At 42.0% G+C, this 10,594-nt stretch overlaps 1 long non-coding RNA gene across 1 annotated transcript; it reads left to right on the forward strand.

Moving 5' to 3' along the window:
* The first annotated feature begins 736 nt into the window (after positions 1-736).
* On the forward strand, positions 737-6,582 carry LOC115652594. Its single transcript, XR_004000693.1, has 4 exons — positions 737-848; positions 4,968-5,084; positions 5,218-5,287; positions 6,504-6,582. It is a non-coding gene; the product is annotated as an uncharacterized LOC115652594 (long non-coding RNA).
* The last annotated feature ends 4,012 nt before the right edge of the window (positions 6,583-10,594 follow it).

Consider the following 10,594-nt stretch of genomic DNA (forward strand, 5'->3'; position numbering starts at 1 on the left):
TCAGAACATGCCTTTACTTAACAAAAACAGCATATGAATCACTATTACACACTGTCCTCCTCCAGCAACAAATAGTACTTCCAGAACTTCCCATAAAAGGACATTGTTTTTAAAGAAGTATTTTACATACATTGTAAATACATGTCCTCACCGGTATTTTAATACTTTTGAGTATTGAAGATGACCAACTCTCGGGGAAACAACCACATTTGCTTTTCACTATTAACCCTGACGCTTTCTTTACATTCACTTTTGTTATGAGTTCATTATGCTTTCCGGTTCTCCTGCAGTAGCAGAATGCTGCCTTGTTTGCATTGCAAAGGGAAACATTTAAATGCAAAGAGCAAAGTATTATTATTTGAATAATAATAAAAAATCCTGAGACATTTCCTGGAAACATTTCCACTGAACTTAGAATTTGTGAAACCTAAATTCTGAATTTAAATTGACTTTCCAGTGTCCCTTTAAATCAAAGTTCAGTCCCAGCCAGAATCAAGCTCCAAATTATGGCAAAGTTTAATTACCGGTCCAATTTTCATAGCTTGGCCCTATCCTATGATGCTCATGGGACCAAACTGAATCCCAATCCAAACACTCCCCAAACAGATTCCAGCTCCAAAATGCTGCTCAGGCTTATAGCTGCTTTAGTTGTTCTCATACACACAGTGTGAGCACATATTTATTTATTACTGTGATCATCATTATTTACTTTATTGCAGGAGCAGTGAGAGGTCTCAGGTTACTCAGGTGCTCTCCAAACAGATAGGAAGGCATGGCCCTGGGGCCCCACTCAGAGCTCCCATTCTGAAGACTCAACAACAACAGGAAGGAAAGGACCAGGGTAACAGGTGAATATATGATTACTTGGGTTACCTTTGTTCATAAGTTGGTGGTTCTTATTCATTTAAAGCAGGGATTGGCAACCTTTCAGAAGTGCCATGCCGAGTCTTCATTTATTCACTCTAATTTAAGGTTTCGTGTGCCAGTCATACATTTTAACGTTTTTAGAAGGTCTCTTCTATAAGTCGATAATATATAACTAAACTATTGTTGTATGTAAAGTAAATAAGGATTTTAAAATGTTTAAGAAGCATCATTTAAAATTAAATTAAAATGAGGAGCCCCCAGACTGGTGGCCAGGACCTGGGCAGTGTGAGTGTCACCTCACGTGCCGCCTTCAGCACCTGTGCCATAGGTTGCCTACCCCTAATTTAAAGTATGATTATAAAGAGAGAGAGAAGATACAATTAAACAAAACAGATCTCAGCCATCCCAACTCAACATCTACCTAGATAAAATTACAGGACTCACATTAACAGATAGTTCCACTAGGTGGAGCTGAGTAACAGGTCTCTCAGGCCACGTCTACACTTGCAATTTAAATTGCATTATCAATGATACATGCTGAAACATGCTCGTTCACCTGCACATCTACCAATGTGATATATGCCATCATGTGCCAGCAATGCCCCTCTGCCATATACCTTTGCCAAACCGGAGAGTCTCTACATAAAAGAATAAATGGACACAAATCAGATGTCAAGAATTATAACATTCAAAAACCAGTTGGAGAACACTTCAATCTCCCTGGTCACTTGATTACAGACCTAAAAGTCGCAATATTACAACAAAAAAACTTCAAAAACAGCCTCCAATGAGAGACTGCTGAATTGGAATTAATTTGCAAAATTGATACCATTAAATTAGGTTTGAATAAAGACTGGGAGTGGATGGGTCATTACACAAAGTAAAACTATTTCTCCATGTTTATTTCCCCACCCCCCACTGATCCTCACACCTTCTTGTCAACTGCTGCAAATGGACCGTTTTGATTACCACTACAAAAAGTTTTTTTTCCTCTCCTGCTGGTAATAGCTCACCTTAACTGATCACTCTCATTAGCTTGTGTATGGTAACACCCATTGTTTCATGTCATTTGTGTGTATATATCTTCCTACTGTATTTTCCACTGCATGCATCCGATGAAGTGGGCTGTAGCCCATGAAAGCTTATGCTCAAATAAATGTGTTAGTCTCTAAGGTGCCATAAGGACTCCTGTTCTTTTTGGATACAGACTAACACTGCTGCTATTCTGAAACATGTTGAAACAAGTTTCTTAGTTACAGGGTGCTCACATTGTTTCCTTTGCCAGTTTAGACAGGGCTGAGCTGTGGTGAACAGTCATAAACTGATTACCAAACTATGCTACGGGCTAGGCTGATTCACCCTTCACATGTGATGATGTCAGACTTCCCTTAGTAGATTTTGTAGTTAGAAATGCAGTCCAGGTGAGTTTGGGAGGAGAAGGGAGGAGCTAAATTAGCTAACAAATGGACAGCAGCTGTACAAGAGCCTTGTTCTTAATGGCTTCTTTTGTCACCCAGAAGACAGGAAACATTAAGCTTGCAGTCTTTAGGCAACTAAAATATTTCTAATCACTGGGAACTAGAGCTAGCTGGGAGCAAGGGGGAGAGAGCCAGAAAGCCTGTTGGGCCTAATCTAGATGCCAGTTCAAATCAGAAGTAACTCCACTGATATCAGTGGAATTAAGCCAGTGTAAATGAGAGCAGAATCAGACCTTAACTGTTTAATGGCTGCACTAATACAAGTATACAGCTTGCACAGGCAGATGAAAGGGAAAAAATGAAATTAGTAAATGCTCATCTGAATCTGAAATGTCAATTCCAAACACACTATCCAAAAAACAGTTCAGTCTAGTATTCAGCTTATTAAGCAGCTGCACCTATGGAGATATAGTATATCACCTTAAAACTTGTTTGATTGTTTTGTGGTATAATGAGGTATCCTGTGTTTAGACAACTGTAAAGTATATGCTGAAAGATCTTTTGACTAGGAGCTGTTAGTGGTTGGATACCATTAACACATCTCAGATGCACTATCCAGAAAGGGTCTGTGCACGAAGGGCAGATGTGTATTGTATGGCATCCATTAGCTGAACAGGGGAACATCTGTGACAGCATTGAGCTGCTTTTATGTCAAGTGGAGTTTGGAGCCTTCAGAAAGGGTGTGGTGTCTTTACTAAAGGATGGGGATGATCTTGGTGTCCTGTGGAATGCAGGTGTCACTGGTGTCACATTACTGACATCTCTATTACAGTCAGTGTTGTTGGGCTCTACGTTGTTATGAAATAAAATGATAGCAAGTCTGGGTTAGAAACTGTATGATATGCAAAACAGTGAATAAAGTGGGACATAATCACCCAGAAGATTAAAGGAAACACTAAACTGAAATCAATGGAGAGCCACCATTAATTTGCAGGATTGGGGTTCCAGTTGCTTATTCTGCAAACACATTCATATAAGTAATTCTCTCACCTTGTGAGAAATCTCAGGAATATCACTGTTCTGAAAGGCTCATCAATTCATTCATTGCCTGAAGCTGCGAATGGGAATATTTTATTTTCACCCTTTTAATCTGCTGTTAGCCTATTAAACATCTAATGGAGGGAATTCTGCTCTCACAGTTTATGGTGTATCCCCCAGATTTAGTTTTTATTTGTACTTTACAACTAAAAAAATAATTCCTCTCTTTTCCATCTTTGTGATAACTTCAGAGGGCCCGGTCCTCAGTCAGTGTAAATCAGGATTGTGCCTTTCACTTCTGTTGTGCTAGGGTGAGTTATGCCAGCTGAGACTGTGGCCTAGAAAGCGCTTATAGATCAGAAATATTAAAACCTTTTTTATATTGTGCTAAAAAACCCAATAACCCCTATAACTGAGCTTGTTAGGCTTTCTTGCAATTCAGTCAAGGGTGTAGAAAGAATAAAAACAGCACCCGCCTGAAATGAGAAACAAGAATATGATAAAATCATAGGCAGGGTCTGGACAGCCATACTCTAACCTGGGCCTGAACAATTGCTGTATGGAAGACAGCGGCCTCCTGTACAAGCAGCCTGCCTACACCAATGTTTCCATGCAAGCAATACTACTGTCCACTCTTCCAGGTTCTCTCTTCTCTTTAATACTCTCCTTGGAGTCCCTCTCCCAAACTCCACATCTGGTTCCTACGCTGAGCTCCTAGTTACTCCACTCTGCCTATGCTAGCAATAAAGTTATTTTCATTTGTGCCTTCAATTTAAAGAGCTCTGCTAGATTTAAGTAAATAGAGCATTTAAGATAGGGATTGATTTTGTGCCTTGGCTCAAGAGATTGTTAATGATAAATGTTTGGACTAGCATCACCAGGAGAATCACACCGAAAGCCTAGCAGTGAGACTGCCCATAGGATGTTTTGAATCAGTGCATCCACCTAATGTCCTGGCTATGCCCTCTCCATCAATTCCCAATGTATATGTTTGGAGCTGCCCTGATCAGCTGTAAATCCATGGGGGAGCTAAAATTACAAAAACTTTGTGCCACTGCAGATTCCAGACTTTCCACCACTGGGAGCAATGTGCCTTAAAAAAAAAAAAAAAAAAAAAAACATAACTTAAGGGTAGAATTGCACCCTGGGATGCAAATCTATTTAATGCTGCTATGAGTTCACACAGTGTGGAGCAGCCAAGGAGCTCAGTACAGGAAATGGAATTGGAGGAGGAAAAGACAGCGACTGGAAGGTTTTGGCACCTGGGATGGGGTTTTTGTCAGGGAATGATCAGGAGATTTTGGCAGCTGGTTTCAAACCTCCCCTTGTTTAAGCTGGAACCATGTGAGCTGTAACTCCCTAGAGTGGGATTTTTCTGTAAGAACAAACATAAATCAGCCCTTGCAATAATTTTTTGGTCCTGCACCATGGTGGGAAACTTGGACTCTGACAGAAGAAAATGGATGAGCAGTTTAACATGGCTGCGTAGGAGGGTTGTACAAGAATGGTGGAGACTACAGCCTGATCCTGCAACCCTACTCACTGGAAATTGCCAGAGAATGAACTACAGCATCTGGCCCTATTTAGTAACTGAACTATGGATTTCTTTCTTTCTCTGTCTCTCTCACCCCCTCCCCATTTTAGGGTTCAGAGAAAAGCATTGTCTGGGCTGAGAACTTATGGAAAGTTGTCCCTTTGGGAGAACTCCTCCTGCATAGCCAGTTCCCTGCCATTTGGCAGTCCTTGGCAAGACATCTCCAGGTTGGTCAGTGGGAAGGGGAGGAGCAGTGGTATCTGGAGCACCACCTACTGATAAGTGTGAGGTTCAGGCTTGGTTTGGTGGGTGGGTATATGTAATTAACTGTAACGTTCTTGCTTTTTGTTGTTCTCTCAGGAGTCTGGCATGTGGGAACTGATGTTAAGGCAACTCCCCAAGGAGCCTGCCAACCCCGGCCCACATTAAGGTATGTGGCTGCAATGGGATATCTGCCACTCTTTACCCTTCTTTTTTTCTTTTTCTTTTAAAGGGTGGAATCTTAGGCCCCTGTTTCTCTGCTGCATGCACTTGCTGCTGGGCATAGCAAAGTGGGGAGCTATGGCGGGGGGTGTTAGGAAGTTGGTTATGATTCCCTGATCCTCTGGCTTAGCTCTAGGCTCAGTAATGGCTCCCTAGAGGCCATTTGCCAGCTGGGGATACTAGAGCACAGTGACCTCCAGCCACACCTTTTCCCTGCTGCAATCCACCCTCTATGCTAAGAGCTGAGAGGTTGGGAGCACACATATCAGAGCTGATTATTCTGACTCTCTGCCTACTAGAGACTTCTAGCATGGGAACAAGATACTGGCAATTTCCACTCCCTTGTCACCACAGGACTGGCACAAAGGTAGCAGAGTGGGAGAGAAAATCTGACCGTAATTTCTTTGCAGGAGCTGATAGTCCCTTCACTTTTTTTCATTGCACAGATCCAGTCTTTGTTCTGAATGTTTTTTAAGCAGAGCTGAGGCAAACCAAGTGGGGTTAATATTTATTTTCTTTTTTAAAGAGCTTTGAGACCTACTGATGAACAGCACTATACACCACCTAGGTCAGGGATTCTCAAACTTTTTTTTTCTGAGCTCCACCTCCCCAATATGCTATAAAAACTCCATGGCCCACCTGTGCCACAGTAACTGCTTTTCTGCATATAAAAGCCAGGGCTGGCATTAGAGCAGGACAATTGCCTAGGGGTCACCACATTGCTACATTGGTCAGGTTTCGGCTTCTGCCCCGAGTGGCGGTGCTCAGGGCCCCAGACTTCAGCCCTGTTTGGAGGACCCCATGAAACCTGCTCATGGCCCCTCAGGGGGCCCCAGAATCCTGGTTGAGAACCAGCTACCTAGGTATTCGTGTGGGTGTGGACATTGTTTTACAATTATTTCAAGACCCAAACCTGTGGTGGCACTATATTATTCTCCTCCTTCTTTCTCTCTGTTGTCTTTGCTTACTCTGCCTGTGTAAGTGAGATGGACATTTTTAGTTTTATTGCCGTTCAGAACATAGAGATTGTTTTCAAGTCCGCCATCTGTTCTTTATTGTTTACAAGGACTGGTTCAGCTTTGAGCCAAGATCAATGGTATTGTTTTAACTGCTGGAGAAAGTGTTCAATTACCATAAATCTTTGACACTTTTTCATATTTCAGGGCTGCACGCTGAGGCTCCAGGGCACAATCTCTAGTCAAGTCTCCAGAGACCACTTGCAAAGGAGACATGAAAGACATAGGCCATGTCTACATCTAAAATTTTGCAGCGCTGGTTGTTACAGCTGTATTAGTACAGCTGTATAGGGCCAGCGCTGCAGAGTGGCCACACTTACAGCAACCAGCACTGCAAGTGGTGTTAGATGTGGCCACACTGCAGCGCTGTTGGGCGGCTTCAAGGGGGGTTCCGGGAACGCGAGAGCAAACCGGGAAAGGAGACCAGCTTCGCCGCGGTTTGCTCTCGCGTTCCCGGAGCCACCCTGCAAACCGCAGGGAAGGAGACCTGCTTGCTCGGGGAACGCGAGAGCAAACCGCGGCGAAGCTGGTCTCCTTTCCCGGTTTGCTCTCGCGTTCCCGAACCCCCCTGCAAACCGCAGGGAAGGAGACCTGCTTGCTCGGGGTTCCGGGAACGCGAGAGCAAGCTGGGGAAGGAGACCAGCTTGATTACCAGAGGCTTCCTCCTTCCACGGAGGTCAAGAAAAGCGCTGGTAAGTGTTTACATTGGATTACCAGCGCTGGATCACCAGCGCTGGATCCTCTACACCCGAGACAAAACGGGAGTACGGCCAGCGCTGCAAACAGGGAGTTGCAGCGCTGGTGATGCCCTGCAGATGTGTACACCTTCAAAGTTGCAGCGCTGTAACTCCCTCACCAGCGCTGCAACTTTCTGATGTAGACAAGCCCTCATAGTAAGATGGTGAGCTTTGTAGTTGCAAAGAGTTCTTTCAGAATTGATTCATAGGTTATAATCCAAAGTCTGTGTTCAGGGTCATTCCGGGTTAGGACTGGAGATCTCAATCTTAGGCTTCCCCTCCATGAAGCATCAAGCAGATCTGAAATCAAAAGGATTGGGACCCAAAGCATCTTTATATAGTTTCAGGCCTTCTTTTGACATCTTGGAGTCCTTAGGGGAACAATAGACACTCATGGGGACTTTGAAGTGGACCTATTTCCTAGGCATCACAGGAAATTATCTACACAGATTAATATAAAGCAATTGCTCATCTTCCATCATTTTCAGGTGATTTGCTGTGCATTTCAAAGAAAGATGAACACAGCTATATCCTATGTTAACAGTTCATTTAGATGTTAAGGTGTCCTTTTTATCTCTGAATTAACAGAATACAGCATAGACAGGGACTGTGATTACATTGTTAATCTCTACCAATATATATGTAAACACACAAAAACACAAACATTATCTGCCAATATGTTTTTAAAGGTTGAATTTGGGTCATTTATCCTGGAGGATGCTTAAGCCTTTCTGGTCATGTGTCACACTTTATGTAATTGCAACAAATCTTATATAACAGTGGTAGCAACAATGATTTGCATGGTCATACTCTAATCAGATAATGTCACAGGGGGAGAGGGGTGGTCTGAGGGTAGAGACTCAGGGGAAGTGGCAGCACTAGGGGGTGAGGCCACAATTCAGGCATCAGTGGCCCTCCCACTGTAGGAAGCTTCTATAGCCCCTGGTCATAGCATATCAGTGCGGGTTGCCTTAATTCAAGCCCTAGCTCCCCTTCTCTGAGTTCAACAGTGGCCTTTGGCATACCATTCTTTTTTGATTTATAAGCTTTTATCCAATATTCTGACTATTTTTTCCTTTAAGTTATTAACTAATCCTAGATTTACATATCTTGTGTGTGACCCTCCTTCAGGTACCGTGACTTCATACTTATCTGTAAAGCATTTAGTGAACTGTTGAATTAGACAACAAACAATAACAAAATACTATACACAGAGCCCTGATTAGTTTCATACATGTTTTGTTCCTTTTTGTTTGTTTGTTTTTTGTTTTAAGATGAAGCAGCCTAAACTGAATAAATTCCACACTAAGTGATAATTAAAAATATGAACATATTATGAGCTTGGTGAGGTTAGGGGTAGTTTGAAGGCCAAAACTGGAAGTGGAGAAAGATTTCTTTCAGGATGTGATTCCCATCAAGCATGGGTTGTAATAGTTTTTCTGAAGTCCTTCGGCAGAGCAACTCAGCATATTTGGAGTTGCATGAAGCAGTGTGAGGTGAGTTCTCGGGGACGATGTTTCTTGAATTTGCTCAGGAAATAGATGCTGCTATTAAGTTTGGCTTCCTTTTTCTTCATGTTGCAGAGTTTGCATGTCAGATGGCAAAATTCAATATCTACATCTTTCACAGAAGTATTGTGAGAATAAGCTAGTATTTATAAAACAATTGACATTCTTAGTATTTGTTTCTTATCAAGTACCAAGCCAACAAAAATAGAGTTGCTTTTTATAACATATGTATTTTAGATTATAGGGCCCAAAGAGGCGATATGTTAAACAATGATAGGTGTTTGCAACAGAGGTATAATGGATAGGCGACAAGTGACCTCAGATAGGATCAAATAAGCAAAGCTAACTTTCAACATAGACATCTTCCATAGTACAAACAAGTATCATAATTACTGAGAGGGGTGGACTGGCACAGATGGGAAAGTCCTCCAAGAGCCATTCCGGAGCCAGTGCTCCAGCATGGTACTGGCTGGTATTGTGCTGTGACAGATTGTGGAACAAATTCAGCCTTGCTGTAATTCCACTTACGATGGGAGACCACCAGGGTGAATTGGGCCTGATGTCTTTTGGCTGAGACAAAGCCCTTGTTTACTCACAGCCATTAGAGACTTGACCAAACTGTAAAATACTGTATCTGATGGCAAGATGTAGTATGGGGGCGGGGGGAATCTTGGGGGTTGAAAACCTAAATAGTAATAAACTACCTGGTTTTTTTTTAAAAAACAGACATAACATAGTCTGGTTTTAGGGAAAAGGGGAAATATAGGAAGAGCTAGGCAAGGAAGCCTAGAGCTTGCTGTTGTCCCTTGGGTCCAGAAATGCTCTAGGCTGCATACCATATAAGCTGCCAACATGCCACCAATATGCATCATGCTTGTGGTAACCCAGATAGTAACGTTGATTTGGTGTCTCATGTATTAAGGCTAAAGGATGCTTGGATGTGTATTTGGAGCCTCAAGTGTTTTTCTAAAGTGTCTTACATAAAACACTGCTCTTATGTGTTATATTTTCTGAAATATGTTACAGATCTCTTCAAAACTTAACTCCAGGAAGACTGGTTTTTCCTACCAGCAATAATTAAGTAATGACACCCCCCACCTCCATTTAAGCTAGGTAGTATCCCACACCAGATTATTTTATTTTTAAACAAACATCTATTTGGCAAATCCAGAGAAAGATTCAAAGCTGAAAGTCAGAATTACATTCGAATTAGGTTAAATGAGCAAGTTCCAGAAAGAGCCCTGTGGGTCAGCGATGATAATGTATTCATCTGTTAGACTGGAGAAGTTGATGGTAGAAATTTTCCTCTGGGTTATCAGCATAACATAGGACAAAATCCTCCTTCTTTGGTGTAGAACATTTATTGTAAATTTGTTGTGATCCTGCTTTTTTTTCCCCTCCCCTGTAAAAGCTTACAATGTGGTAAATTGAACAAAACAAATGAAATTATTGGATTAGCAGGAGTTAGACAGCTCTGCTTCTAACAGAGGCATTTGATCTTACCAGATATTTTATCACTTTAGAATAATTCACAAGAGAATCAAAGTAATTTTCCTGCCTCTGATCAATGCTAAGTTATAAGCCTTTTTTTCTGAAAAAAGCATAGTGTAGTACTATTCCACCCTCCCCCCTCCCCAAAAAAAAGTAACTTCAAGGAGTGTGGATTTCAAAAAATAATCACACCTGGGTGGGGGGGGAGAAATCAAGCCTGTGCATTTAAATTCGTAATACCCCAGGAACTGTTTATTGTAGGATGGCCATGCCGAGTATCTAATGCCACACCCTATAAATAGTATGATGCTCAGTAAGCAATCAGAAAAGTTCCTCCCTGAAAAATGTGAATCCACACATTTTAATTTAGACATTGGTAAAGTAGAAATTCAAAGCTCCAAATGTGGTGAAGTTAGAGAAGTGGGAGCAGGGTAGAGTCGGAGGTTACCCCTTCCTCTCTTGCCAATGGAGCAGACACTGCATGTGATTGTTTCCTCAACTG

This window comes from Gopherus evgoodei, chromosome 5, assembly GCF_007399415.2.
Source record: "Gopherus evgoodei ecotype Sinaloan lineage chromosome 5, rGopEvg1_v1.p, whole genome shotgun sequence".
NCBI classification, from domain to species: Eukaryota; Metazoa; Chordata; order Testudines; family Testudinidae; genus Gopherus; species Gopherus evgoodei.